This window comes from Phacochoerus africanus, chromosome 8 (assembly GCF_016906955.1).
Source record: "Phacochoerus africanus isolate WHEZ1 chromosome 8, ROS_Pafr_v1, whole genome shotgun sequence".
NCBI classification, from domain to species: Eukaryota; Metazoa; Chordata; class Mammalia; order Artiodactyla; family Suidae; genus Phacochoerus; species Phacochoerus africanus.
In genome coordinates this window covers 167,857,526-167,872,178 of record NC_062551.1, presented here as the reverse complement: position 1 = coordinate 167,872,178, position 14,653 = coordinate 167,857,526, and the positions used below count along the sequence as shown (strand labels likewise).

Here is a 14,653-nt window from a genome sequence, read left to right as displayed (position 1 = left end):
AAAATGAGTAAGGACATGAATAGACATTTCCACAGAGAAAACACTTGTAATTTGTATTACTGACAGGTGTATGACACGGTATTAGTGTGCACAACTTCACCGATCATCAGGGAAATGCGGATCAAAACCGCAGGGAGATGTTACCACCTACCTGATAGAATGGCCACCACGAAAAAGAAAACAAGTGTTGGTGAGGATGTGGAGAAATTGGACCCCTTGTCTACTGTTGGTGGAAATAAAAATTGGTGCAGCCACAATGAAAGATACTATGAAGATTCCTCAAAAAATTAAAAATGGAACCCCCATGTGATCTAGAAATCTCATTTCCAGGCATATATCTAAAATAATTGCAAGAAAGATCTCAAAGAGATATCTCATGTTCATTGCAGCATTGTTCATAACAGCCAAAATGCAGAAACCACCCAATTGTCCATAAATGTAGAATAGATAAAATGTGAGAGATATATATATATCAGCTTATTCAGGAATGTCAGGATTTTTGAAGCTCCATCAGTTCTTTCAGCTTCCTAACCTAGTCCCACCACTTCTCCGTAGGCAGTAGCACAGGAAAGGACAATCCAAGCACTAAGCCACTGCAACTACTCAGACCCAGGCCAGATTATATGGAGGACAAGAGAGTGAATGTCTGGGACTCGTTTCTGCAGCGAGTCTAATTATTTTAGCATACAGATAAAATAGATCTGCAACTGCACAATTTATTAACTTAAACTGACTAGATTGAAGTCGACAGCAAAACGTCTTATGGATCCAGAACCCAGAAGCTCTCTTGGGTATAAAAGCTCAAGAGAATCGTGTCTTTCATAAGCTCATGCCTTTGTCTTCAGCATAAATCCTTTATAAGTGTTTCCCCAGATCTTCTTCTGAGGTAGTGTCAACTTCTCTAACTTCCACTTATTTCATTTGCAGGTGGTACTACTGCCTTAGAAAATCACTCTTTTACAACCATCAAGTAATGAACAGATTCAGGTAAGGATGGTCAATGGATGCTAAAACCATTGGGTGAAAGATTGTTGCAAAACAGAGTATTTACACTGTTTCAAAGTACCATTCCATAGGTTACTTTACTAAATACAGAGAGGAAAAGGTACTACTAAAATGGAATTCTGGGATTGGCAAATGCACACCATTGTGTATGGAATGGCTGGTCTGCCAGGTCCTGCTGTGTAGTACAGGGAACTCCATATTCCGTGATAACCTCTGTAGGAAAAGAATCTGAAAAGGAATGGGTACGCGTATATGTATAACTGACTCACTTTGTTGTACAGCAGAAATGAACAAAACATTTAATCGACTATACCTCAATAAAATTTTAAAAAAGGAAAAAGAAAAGGAAGTCTGATGGATACCACCTGAAACAAAGGATCAAACATTATCACCAATAATGAAACAAACTGACATGACGTGTCTCTTGATGTGATGTAAAAATACTACATATGCGTCGTACATATGTTGTGTGCATCACGTATGCAGTATTTTTGCCAAAAATGATTAACCTAAATCCATTTTTTTGGGGGAAAGTGACCAAATCCATATTGTGGGGTATTTTCTAGAAAACGACCTTCCTAAACTCTTCAAAACAGTAAAGTCATAAAAGACCATCTCCATGTGTGTGTGGGCAGTGCACATGCATGTGTGTGTGTACTGTTCTAAATTAAAGATAAAGATAAAAAGATGCTTTAAAAAAGATTAAAGATGCTAGAAAGGCTTGACAGCCGAATGCACTGTGAGATCCTTAATTGAGTCCTAGGTCAAATAAGAAAAAAGTTATGAAGGCAAGAGCAATAACGGATGAAATTTTACTGTTATTGTTTACTGGGTATATGAATGTTACATTTCTTGGATGTGTTCATGGTGTTGCAGGTAGGAGGAGAATGTTCTTATTGTTCAGAGAGCCACATGCACGCAGGTATTCAGGCATAGAATGTCCTCGGGTGTGCAACTGTCAAAGGGTTCAGCAGCAAAAGAAAAAAGTACATAGATGGAGACCTAGAGAAATCAGTGTAGCCAAGTGTTAACAACTGGTGGATCTAAGTGACGGATAAACTGTTAATTCATCATACCATAGTTTCACCTTTCCTGGGGATTATTTAAAAAAAAAAAAAAAAAGGCACTTCCTGCAGTTGGAAAAAGACGAGGGCAGCAAGGGAGAAAGGATAGCTAGTGCAGAATTACAGAAACCTTAATCCCACTTGGCTAAGCCCCACTGTGTTCTTGCAGTCCTCACTCTGTGATCACCAAAATGCAAACAGTCCATACTTGTTGTTTGTTTTTCTCCTCTCTCTTCTTAAGGTCTGACTCACCTGAAAAGCTTCTGAATTTACTTAAGGTATTCCTTTGCAGTTAACCTTGATAGATTTCCCACCTCCTGTGTAATAATTCTCCTTCTCAGTTTGCCCCCATTTGATCAGTGCTGTCCTTTCAACGAGTAGAATTCACCTTCATAGCCTCAAGGGGGAAAACTGTTTGATTGTCTCCCTCAATGCAAGGGAGTCATGCAATAAAATTCAGGGCCTCTTAAAAAATAGGGAAATCACTTCCTTAATACGAAAAAGAGCATCTTTAGCAAAACCTCCAACAAACCTCTTATATTAAAGTACAAGTATGCTCATGAACCTTAGAAGCGTGTCCTTTAATACTGGCAGTGAAGCAGGCTGGTAAGATAGGGGTGGAGGGCACTTCTATCACCACTAATGCTGGACATGATGGTGGAGGTCCTGACCAATACGGTAAGACAGAAAATAAAAGAGCAACTGTAAGGGTTAGAAAGGAAGAGATTTATTTCCAGATTATATGGTAATTTGCATGAAATAATGACAAGAATAGCTAAGATGTATTGAGCACTTAATATGAGCAGGTGCTATTCAATAAGCATTGCATATAATAATACCACTTAATCCTACTTAAAAAAGCCCTTAGAAGATGAGGTATAATTATTATTCCCTTCTTATAGATAGTGACTCTTGGGCACAGAGAAGGTAAGAAATTCACTCAAGATCTACCTAAGCAGTCTAATTCTAAGGCCTTGTTTTCATTATACCTTTACTGCCATCGACACAACTTGTGGCAGACAGAGAGGTATGAGAAGTATCATGCCGCGCCTGCAACCTACACCACAGCTCACAGCAACGCCGGATCGTTAACCCACTGAGCAAGGCCAGGGACCGAATCCGCCACCTCATGGTTCCTAGGTTCCTAGTCGGATTCGTTAACCACGGCGCCACGACGGGAATTCCGATACTTGATACTTCTTGAGAGCTACAGAAGAAGGCATAACAGCGGTTCTCAAAGTTGGCTTCATAGTAGAATCACTTGGAGAGCTTTGAAAAATCCTGATGCCCAGGCTGCACCCAGACCAATTACATCAGAATCTTGGAAGGATGGAAAGGCCTCCATCCTTCTCCCAAGTTTTTAAAGAACAGTTGCATTAAAATACCTTAAAAGAGCCCAAGAATCCGCTCAAATTGTGACAGAATTTTCCTTTCTCGCAAACTGAGTGAGGTTGCAAACTCTGAGCAGGTGAATCACGGAAGGGTATGATTTGAGCCCAGGAGAAGGATAGGGACTAGAAGTCCCCGGCTGTGGTGACTCTAAGAATGGCTCCGTGTGTCCATGTGTGGCTCAAGGAGAGTAATCCCGGAAGCCTGCACATCTCAGGTCCTCCATCCCAGTCTCAGATCTAACTGATAGTGACCTCACTGTGCTAATAAATTGCCAACCCAATAGCCTCAACATATGTAAACTGTCAACGTAAACCCTCCTGAGACGGTAACTGTGTCACAGTCAGGAACTGTTGAATCAGTCACTTCAGCGTCCCCCCCGCCCCATGGTAACTCTATCATGATTGTGCATTGTTGACCCAGTAACCTGAACCCCCTGGAGATGCTAGAACTTCTTTCTTAGTACGTGGTTTTCAAGTCCTTAAAGCTTAGAGTTATTAACTATAGAGATGATAAATAAATCAAACCTGTCATATTAATACTTTTGGGTTTAAATATAATTGTGTGGGTATGTTTGTATTCAAAAATGTAATTTTGAAATAATATAGCATATTGAAGAAGAATGTGAGATTAGCCTAATTTGATAGATCAGACCTCTGAAGTATACAGAAATTTAATTGTTTATAACCAGTGTTAGAATACTAGATCTAATAGATCTGTATCTTATATGTATGTAACAAATTTTTGTTAAGTACTTGGGGAGAATTTGCTTATTAGAGAAGAAACTTTATTGAGCAGGCATATGATGGGTGTAAAATGAAAAGAATCTATGACATTTACAAATTCGGTTTTAATGCTCAATGAGATTACAATTTATAAGTTTAAGAATGGGATTAATTATTTAAAGGAGGGTTTTTGTCTGTTTGTTTGGCGTGCCCATGGCATACAAAAGTTCCCAGGCCAGGGACTGAATTTGAACTACATCAGGGACAATGCCAAATCCTTAACTGCTAGGCCACCAGGGAATCCCTAACAGAGGTTAGATTGTTCTACCTGAGTATCTGAACAATGATAAAAGATCCCCTTAAACCTAATCATTACTCTTGTATAATCAACTTATAAATAGAATAATATTTTTGTAAATTGAACTTTTATGTCTTTAATTAAACCAGGGTTTTGCGTTTATAGATGAAAAAAATCTCATATTAATTTAAAACCCAAGATGCTGTAGTCTGCCCTTAGCCTTGAAAAAAAAAATCTGGAGTTCCCGTCGTGGCGCAGTGGTTAACGAATCCGACTAGGAACCATGAGGTTGCGGGTTCGGTCCCTGCCCCTGCTCAGTGGGTTAACGATCCGGCGTTGCCGCGAGCTGTGGTGTAGGTCGCAGACGCGGCTCGGATCCCGTGTTGCTGTGGCTCTGGCGTAGGCCGGTGGCTACAGCTCCGATTCAACGCCTAGCCTGGGAACCTCCATATGCCGCGGGAGCGGCCCAAGAAATAGCAAAAAAAAAAAAAAAAAAAAACTGCCTTCATCCATGAAAAAAAAATCACATTGACACTGTCATTATCTGCATTTAACTGATGAAGAAATGGAAGAAACCAGGAGTCAGATTTCTCTTGTGGCACAGTGGGTTAAGGTCTGGTGTTGTCACTGCAGTTGCTCAGGTCACTGCTGTGGCGCTGGACTAATCCCTTGGCCTGGGAACTTCTGCAGGCCTCAGGCACCGCCAGAAAAAAAAAAAAAAAGAAAGAAAAGGAAAAAAACCAGTAATCAGCTCCATGTGTGTCTGGCTTGAAAGCTTGTGCTGTTGGCGGAGTTCCCGTCGGGGCTCAGTGGTTAACGAACCCGAGTGGTATCCATGAGGATGCAGGTTCCATCCCTGGCCTTGCTCAGCAGGTTAAGGATCCAGCGTTGCCGTGAGCTGTGGTGTAGGTCCCAGACGCAGCTTGGATTCCGTGTTGCTGCGGCTATAGTGTGGGCTGGCTGCTATAACTCTGATTCCACCCCTAGCCTGGAACGTCCATATGCCGTGGTTGCAGCCCTAAACAACAACAACAACAACAACAAGCTTGTGCTCTTAACTAGTGTCATGTGGTTTCCCTGATGGCAGCCTCCGGAAAAGTCCCGTCGCTTCAGAACAATTAAATAAAATGTTTTGAAGTGACCTAATGTCTGCTGATATGCATTGTAGATTGACTTTAAATCTAAGTAGTCAATTTCAGCTTGGAAAGAGACAGTAAAGGCTCGTGTTAACAGAAAATTCTGGCTTCAGGCAGGGTTGCTATAGACTTTTTTTTTTGTCTTTGCTATTACTTGGGTTGCCATAGACTTTTTTTTTTTGTCTTTGCCATTTCTTGGGTTGCCATAGACTTAAACCCTTCGTCTCTCTATCCATCTGTCTGTGTTGCCTCCCTTCAGAGACAGGCTCTCTTTCCCCTCATGATGCAAGGTGACTGGAGCTCTCCCTCTGGACTCAAGTATGGCTTAAAAATGTGGCTGCCTCTCCCCCAGTGTTCCCGCAAGAGGGTCATTGCCTCTCATTGACTGTGATTAGCCATGGGTCTGTTCTGGAACTAATCATCGTGACTTAAGAAATGTGATTTTTTTTTTAAATTTAATTTTATTTGTCTTTTTGCTATTTCTTGGGCCGCTCCCGCGGCATATGGAGGTTCCCAGGCTAAGGGTCGAATTAGAGCTGTAGCCACCGGCCTACGCCAGAGCCACAGCAATGCGGGATCCGAGCCGTGTCTGCAGCCTACACCACAGCTCAAGGCAATGCCGGATCGTTAACCCACTGAGCAAGGGCAGGGACCGAACCCGCAACCTCATGGTTCCTAGTCGGATTCGTCAACCACTGCGCCATGACGGGAACTCCAGAAATGTGATGTTTTCACGGCCATGCCTGGAGTTGCAGGTTGACCCCCCTCCCCCAAGTTGGTGGTGGAGTCAAATCTGCCACAAACATATGGGCTGAGAGTAGGGAGAGAACATTCCTCCTGAGGATGGGTGATTGGATGATAGGCAGCAAAAACAGATTCCACTGTGGTGGGCAAACTTTTCTCTTCAGTTTCTTGAGATGCCTCACTATATCCTTCACGCGTACTGCCGTTATATGGCCTTTCTTTTGGCCAGGAATCACGACACCACAGTGGAACCTAACTGTGTATCCTTTATTCTTCCCATGATTGCATTTTGAGGGCAGGGATATCTGTTTTGCCTCTCTTCAGTGACTGACATAAAAGTTGTTCAGGGACTTGTCTAATTAAACCAGATTGCAGGAGCCTGGGTTTGTTAACCTCAGAAAAGAAATAAGCGAGATGGCAAGATGGGGACGTGTCCCGATGGTATTGTGGGTGGTAGCTGTGTGGAGTAACGAGAGTACATCAGATGCGCCAGACACTTCTTGATAACGTCTTTGTGTTAGGCTGCTTCCTGTTGGGGACAGTGTTCCAGTGGCCTTCACGGAGCAGCCAGTCTAGGTGGAAGGTGTTGGTTACTGTGATTTGGTTTTGTCCCGGGTCCAGGTTAGAATGGGCCACCATAGAGCCCTTGGTAAGGGGTGGCATCCTGGAGAGGGTTGGGGTTATCATGTGGAATGTTGGTTGGGTTTAAGTTTCATCGTTTCCATTTATTGAGCACCCCATCAAGTTCCTGATACTCAAGGCCTGGAGCATGGGGACAAGCAGGTCAGAGGCTTCCAGACTAGGTCCAGGTCCTGACGTAGGGTTAAAACCACCGCTTCAGAGTGTGAAGAACCTAGCCATAAATAGACCTTAATGCTCACAAGACCATAGACAAAGGGGCAAACTGGAACAAAGCAGAGGCCCTGCTTCCAGACACCCAAAGGAATGGAGCATTGTCCCAGAGCAGTATATCTGCAGACACGGAAAGGGTACTGCTCAGTTCCAGAGGGAGGGTGTGTAGGATGCCTAAGCTTGAGACTGAAATGAAGCTGACCATGCTTTGCACATGCTGTTCAGAGGAAGGACATCTTTATCAAACTGTACCCGTGCCGAAAACCTGACTGTGGTCATTCAGAAGAAAGAAGACGGCTTCCTTAGGAAGTGTGGGAAAACAGGAGCAGAGCTGGAGAAGGAGCCATTCAGAATGCTCTGTGAGAGAACAGCTCATTCCGTTTCCCCTCTGCCTGCCTGCAGAGAGAGACTAGGGACCCCAGGCAGCACCATGACACATATCTCAGTGTATGTGGGTCTGAGATAGACATGGAGAGCTGCCTGAGGGGGGTGAGGGACTAGCCTGTCTTCCTGGTCGAATGGAACCCCTGCTGCTATTTGTGGGCCCAGGACAGCTGCCCATCACTCATCCCTCAAAGCCTGCCAGATACTCTTCTTGACCCAGATGTCCCAGGCTGGGGATGGAAGAGACCCTGTATAGGGAGCTGGCACCCTGTTGGCATAACAGGGGCAGAGTTAGCAAACAAAATCACAAGGGAAGCCAGAAGAATATTCAATCTGAGCCCTCCAGAAAAGCGGTCTTCAGACTGGATATGCATACTCCTAGAGGTTCACAAAAACTTTCCAAGGGGTATGTGAGCATATTTAGTTTAAAGGGCATCTATGTAAAGAGCCTTAGCTTCCAGGTGTACTCTTTACAAAAATTAACCTGCCCGAGAGGAGTGATGTTAGCAAGGTAGTGGGATAGGAAGCCTCAGACTTCCTTCCTTGGCAGAGACATTGACTCACAGTGTGCAGTCCAAAACGCCTTTATGAGACTTCCAGAAACCAGTGAAGAAGTCGCAGTACCCAGACAAGCTAAAAGCCAAGAACAGCTGCATTGAAGCAGATGAGAGGAACCATTTCATTTCACCCGCAATAGCCCTTCTCCCAAGCTGGCACAGCTTGGAGCGCTCAGGAATAGAAGAGAAACCATGGAGTGGGTGCTCTCAGGTCACAGCGGAACTAAGCTAGAAATCAACAACAGGAAAATAGCTCTGTCATCCAAAATACATGGAAATTAAAGTAGTAAATAAGCTTTAAATAACACAAAACTTCTGAACAACACATGGGCCAAAGAAGAAACATCAAGAGAAATTTTAAAATATTTTGATCTAAATGAAAATACAACTTGTCAAAATTTGTGGAACACAGCAAAAGCAGTGCTTCGATGGCATTGAATCTAATATATTAGAAATATATATATAAGAATATATATGCATGTGTTTATAAATATAAATATATGAGAAATCTAATTTAGTAGAAAAGAGGAAAGATCTAAAATCAATAATCTAAGCTCTACATTTGGAAATTAGAAAAAGAAAATTAAATCCAAAGAAGGCAGAAGAAAAGAAAAGAAACAATGCAAAATTAGAGCAGAAACGAATGAAAGTGAAAATAGGACATCCATAGAGAAAATTAACAAAACAAAAACTCATTCTTTGAAAAGGTGAATAAAATTGATATGTCTCTAGCTAGGCTAAGAAAAAAGAGGACACAAATCACTAATATCAGAAGTGAAAAGGGGGACATCTGATCCCATGGACATTAAAAAAGATAATAGAGGAATTTTATGAGCAACTCTGTACCCACAAATTTAATAACCTAGTTCCTTGGAAGACATAAACTATCAAAACTCGCATTAAGAGGAAACAAACAATCTGAGTAGGCTTATATTTATTAAAGAAATTGATCAATATTTAAAAAACTTCCCCAAACAGAAAACACCAGGCCCAGATGGCGTCACTGGTGAATTCTACCAGATATTTAAGGAAGAAATTATATCGATTTTCTATAATTTCTTCCAGAAGGTAGAATCAAGAGGGACTACTTCCTAACTCATTCTATGGTATCAGCATTAATACCCTAATACCAAAACTAGACAAAGGACTTTCAAAAAAGAAAACTTCAGAAGTAGGGAGTTCCCGTCGTGGCACAATGGTTAACAAATTCAACTAGGAACCATGAGGTTGCGGGTTCGATCCCTGGCCTTGCTTAATGGGTTAAGGATCTGGCGTTGCCGTGAGCTGTGGTGTAGTTCGCAGATGCGACTTGGATCCCGCACTGCTATGGCTCTGGCGTAGGCCGGCATCTACAGCTCCGATTAGACCCCTAGCCCAGGAACCTCCATATGCTGCAGGAGCAGCCCTAGAAAAGGCAAAAAGACAAAAACAAACAAACAAAAAAACTTATAAAAAAAGAAATATATCTCATGAACATAGATGCAGAAATCCTCCACAAAACATTAATAAGTAGAATCCAACAATGTATAAAAAGAATTATAGAGAGAGGATTCTGGGAAGATGGCAGAGTAGGAACCACCTGGAGTCTGTTTCCCCACCGAGACAACAACTGAACTGGCAGAATCTGTCTGATGTAACTGAAGGCTTGCAACTAACTTCCAGGGGAGGCTTGGATGACAAATGCAGTTCATTTCAGTCAATTTCAGTTATTAGCACAGTAGTAGGTACTCATCCCCCACCCCAGCCCCATGGCAGGCAATACACACATGTTCTTGGAGTAACCTACACGCAGCTAGTAGGAGCTGTGGTGAGCAGGAAGGATACTCTCCTCCAAACACAAGCATCTGTACTCTGACTGCTGATTTCTGCTTCTGATCACAGAGGTGCAAACAAAGAGGAGGGCAGCTGTTGCTGTTGCAACTTCCCTCTGTGTTGCAAGCCACTCCTCCCCTGGCTCAAGTGACTTCCAGGGGATTTAAAGGACCAGTACTTCTTTTTCTGCCCTTCATTTTAATTTTTCTCCATTTGAGGCCCAGACATATAGAGTCTAGGACATTCAAAAACAACTCATATATAAGGAAAATTAGAATGTGACCACACACACACTCAGGGAAAGATGTAGGCCCAGAAAAGACCTGAGGAGACCTTAAGTTTACATGTCATGCTGATTCTTGGTACAGAGAGAGCCTACAACAATAAAACAGGCAAAAAACCCCAGCAAGTCCTGGGGAAGGGGGAGATTATAATTTCCAAAGTTAGCACATTATTAGATTGAAATGTCCAGTTTTCAGCAAAAACCACATCACAAGGCATACAAAGAAACAGGAAACCATGACCCATTCAAACAAAAAATAAATCAACAGAAACTTCCCTGAAAAAGTCTGATGGAAAATCTACCAGAAAACACTTAAAACAACTGTCTTAAAGATGCTTAAGGAACTAAAGGAAAATGTGGAGAAAGTCAAGAAAACAATGTATGAATAAGATAGAAGTATCAATAAAGAGATATAAAACCTAAAAAGACACCCAAAAGAAATTCTTTTTCTTTTCTAGTCTTAGCAGAAGGTATAATAACTGAAATGAAAAATCCACTAGAGGGATTCAAAGGCACATTTGAGTAGGCAGAAGAAAGAATCAGTTAACTTGAAGATAGGACAATAGAAATTATTGAGTCTGAGAACAGAAGGAAAAAAATTAAAGAAAAGTGAATAGAGCTTTAAGGGACCTGTGGGATAACACCAAGCAGACCAACATATGTATTGTGGGACTCCCAGAATGAGAAGAGAGAAGGGCGCAGAGAAAATATTTGAAGAAACAGTAGCTGAAAATGTCCCAAATTGGATAAAAATTATGAATAGAAACATGTAAGAATCTCAATGAACTCCAGGAAAGATGAACTCAAAGAGACTCAGACTGAGATACAAAGGCAGCAGGACAGAAGCAAATCCTCACACATGAGGGATCCTCAATAAGATTTTTGGCAGATTTCTCATGAGATATTTTGGAGGCCAGAAGGCAGTGGCCAGTATATTCAAAGTGTTCCAGGGACAGCTTTGTGAACCAGAATCCTATATCTGGCAAAACTGTCCTCCAAAAGTGAGGGGAAAATTAAGACATTCTCCGATAAACAAAGGCTGAAGGAATTTTTGCTCTCTAGACCTGATCTGCAGGAAATGCCCAGGGGAGCCCTGTAGTATGAAATGAAAGGACACTAGACAGGAACATGAAACCATATAGAGAAATAGAAACCTCAATAAAAGTAAATACATGGGCAGTTACAAAAGCTGGTTATACTGTCAATGGTTTATAACTGCATATTTCATTTTTGACATGACTTCAGAGCCTAATACATTTACGAAAAAAAAAAAAAACAATTATTAGCCTAAAATCTAGTATTATTGTAACTTTGGTTCGTAACTCCAAGTTTTATTTTTGATGTAATCTAAGGGACCAAAGCATTTGGAAGGATTACTAGTTCATGTTTGGAGGCACACAGGATATAAAGATGTGATCCTGTGGCATCAGCCACCAAAAGGGGATGTGAAGGAGCAGAGCTTCTGTATTTTGAAGTGAACCTGTGATAAATCCAAATTAGAGTGTTGTGGTTTGGGGTAGTAAACGTACATCCCGTGGTACTCACAGAGAAAAGGGCTGGAGAATATACACAAAAGGAAGTGAGGAAAGAATGCAAATGTTTTACTACAAAAAAATCACCTAAACAAAACCACGATAGTCACGCAGGAACTGAGGGACAAAATAGCTGTGGGGCGTGTAGGAAACACAGAGCAAGATGACAAAAGCAGGTCCTTTCTTATTAGGAATTACTTTATTTCTTTGGCCACGCCTGGGCATGTGGAAGTTCCCAGGCCAGGGACTGAGCCTGTGCCACAGCAGTAATCAGAGCCACAGCAGGGACAGTGCTGGATCCTTAACCTGCTGAGCCGCCAGAGAAGTCCAGGAATTACTTTAAATGTAAGAGGATTAAGTTCTCTAATCAAAAGACAGAGACTAGGGAGTTCTCGTTGTGGTTCAGCAGGTTAAGAACCTGACTAGTATCCATGAGGATGCGGATTTGATCTCTGGCCTTTCTCAGTGGTTAAGGATCTGGCATTGCCATGAGCCATGGTGTACGTCACAGGTGTGGCTTGGATCCTGCGTTGCCGTGGCCATGGCATTGGCATTGGCCGGCAGCTGCAGCTCCAAGTTGACCCCTAGCCTGGGAACCTCCATATGCTGCAGGTGTGGCCCTAAAAAGAAAAAGAAGAGAGAGAGGTAGAGATTAATAGAATAAATAAAAAACACATAATCCAACTATATGCTCTCTACAAGAGACGTGACTTTAGATCCAAAGACACAAGTAGACTGAAAGAGAAAGGATGGAAGAAGATATTCCCTGGACATAGTAACCGAAAGAGAGCAAAGGTAGCTATCCTGACATCAAAGTAGACTCTAAATCAAGAGAGTTTACAGATTGCTAGGGTACTAACAGGAGGTAAGGGTGAAAGAAAAGTCAGGCCAGAGAGCACAGAGCCTTCAACAGCAGGCGAGCGTTCTTTGCGCAGCGCGCAGCCTCCGGGCCATCCAGCCGGAGGAGCCATCATCCCAGACCTGGGTGAGAAGAGTGAAATGACCGTGGAGAGGGGAACCCTCGGTATCTCAGATTACTCAGAGAACAACAGTTCTTTCTCCACAAACGTCCTGGTATAAAATAGCCCCATTAGAGCCTGCCTCTTGAGGTATGTCTCGAAGAGGAAGACCTGATTTCGGAAAGTATAAAACGAAGGCGGAAGCTTGCTCAAGCGCTAGCACCTATGGCCCCAACATAAAAAACAAGCCAATGTACCGTTTTTGACCCAGTTGCTTTTGATCTAATTGTTTCTTAAGAGAACCAGCATAGTTTGGCTGTATAATGATATAATAATAATGATGGTACTGGAGTTCCCGTCGTGGCACGGTGGTTAACGAATCCGACTAGGAACGATGAGGTTGCGGGTTCGGTCCCTGCCCTTGCTCAGTGGGTTAAGGATCTGGCGTTGCCGTGAGCTGTGGTGTAGGTCACAGATGCAGTTTGGATCCCGCGTTGCTGTGGCTCTGGCGTAGGCTGGTGGCTACAGCTCCGGTTTGACCCCTAGCCTGGGAACCTCCATATGCCGCGGGAGCAGCCCTAGAAAAAGCAAAAAGACAAATAATAATGATAATAATGGTCCTAATAGTAATGAAACTAAATCAACTATACTGCAATTTTAAAAAGAATCAAAAACAAACACAAAATAATTACAGTAACCATTGAAGAAGCACTTGCTATAAGCCAGGTACCATAAGACCTTCCTTATTCAATACTCACAAGTCCGTGCTGGAGATTCACTTACTGTCCTCATTTTGCTGATAGACGAATTGAGTCTAAGAGAGGTCTGGGCCAGTATGCGGCATTACTTAGGTTAAAACACTGCCTCCTTGGGGAGTTCCCGTCGTGGCGCAGTGGTTAACGAATCCGACTAGGAACCATGAGGTTGCGGGTTTGGTCCCTGCCCTTGCTCAGTGGGTTAACGATCCAGCGTTGCCGTGAGCTGTGGTGTAGGTTGCAGACGCGGCTCGGATCCATACCGCGTTGCTGTGGCTCTGGCGTAGGCCGGTGGCTACAGCTCCGATTCAACCCCTAGCCTGGGAACCTCCATATGCCACGGGAGCGGCCCAAGAAATAGCAACAACAACAATAACAACAACAAAAACAGACAAAAGACAAAAACAAACAAACAAACAAAAAAACACTGCCTCCTATTTCAAAATCACACCCTTACCCGTGTGCCCAAGCAGTTGTGCTTGGCAGAGAGCACCTAGCACTGCCCCTTGGGGATGATGAGGTGACAAGAAAAGAACCGCTTGACTTCTTGATGTCTTGATCTGTTCAGCAATAAATGGAAATAATAACTGCTGCTTCACCCAGCAGAGTAATGGGAGATAAGACCTGGTTTTTCCCTTTGATTTGAGTGCAAGGAGGCAGGTAGACCACATCAGCCCATAGCCGTGAATGGAAAGAAGAGGCCACTTCTGTGTGGTTTTGTGGATGGCCCGACTGCAGGTGCCTCATCTATACAGTGGGCATAATAATAGCAGTATCTGCCTCCTGGGCCGTCTGTAAGGATCCAGTGGGTTCATAGATGTCCTATTTAGGACATGCTTGACAAATAGCACTATCTAAAGACCAGCTATTATCGAATTAAAGGTAGAAACTTGGCTACCAGGGATCGCTGTGGCCGTAAACAGTAACTTCCAAGTGGAGACAGGAGAGAAGCCTGCACTCACCCTGGCTTCCTCGGTAGGCGTCTCTGAGGAAGACTGGCTATAATATTGGCCAGTGGTAAGCAAAGCTCGAAGATATGACGGGGATGGAGAAATAAGGTCTAGAAAGTAGCAACAGCTTCTAATTTGTACCATTTCTATGCTCAAGCTCCACATCAGGAGTACCCCAACTCAGTCTTGCCTCATCTAACACCACAGT

General features: G+C 42.9%; 1 long non-coding RNA gene across 1 annotated transcript in view; it reads left to right on the top strand.

Moving 5' to 3' along the window:
• Positions 1–14,653, top strand: part of LOC125132337 (uncharacterized) — a 50,251-nt gene that overhangs the window by 7,625 nt on the left and 27,973 nt on the right. Inside the window, exon 2 of the long non-coding RNA XR_007136207.1 lies at positions 928–987. This is a non-coding gene — a long non-coding RNA (uncharacterized LOC125132337). The remainder of the gene's footprint in view (positions 1–927; positions 988–14,653) is intronic.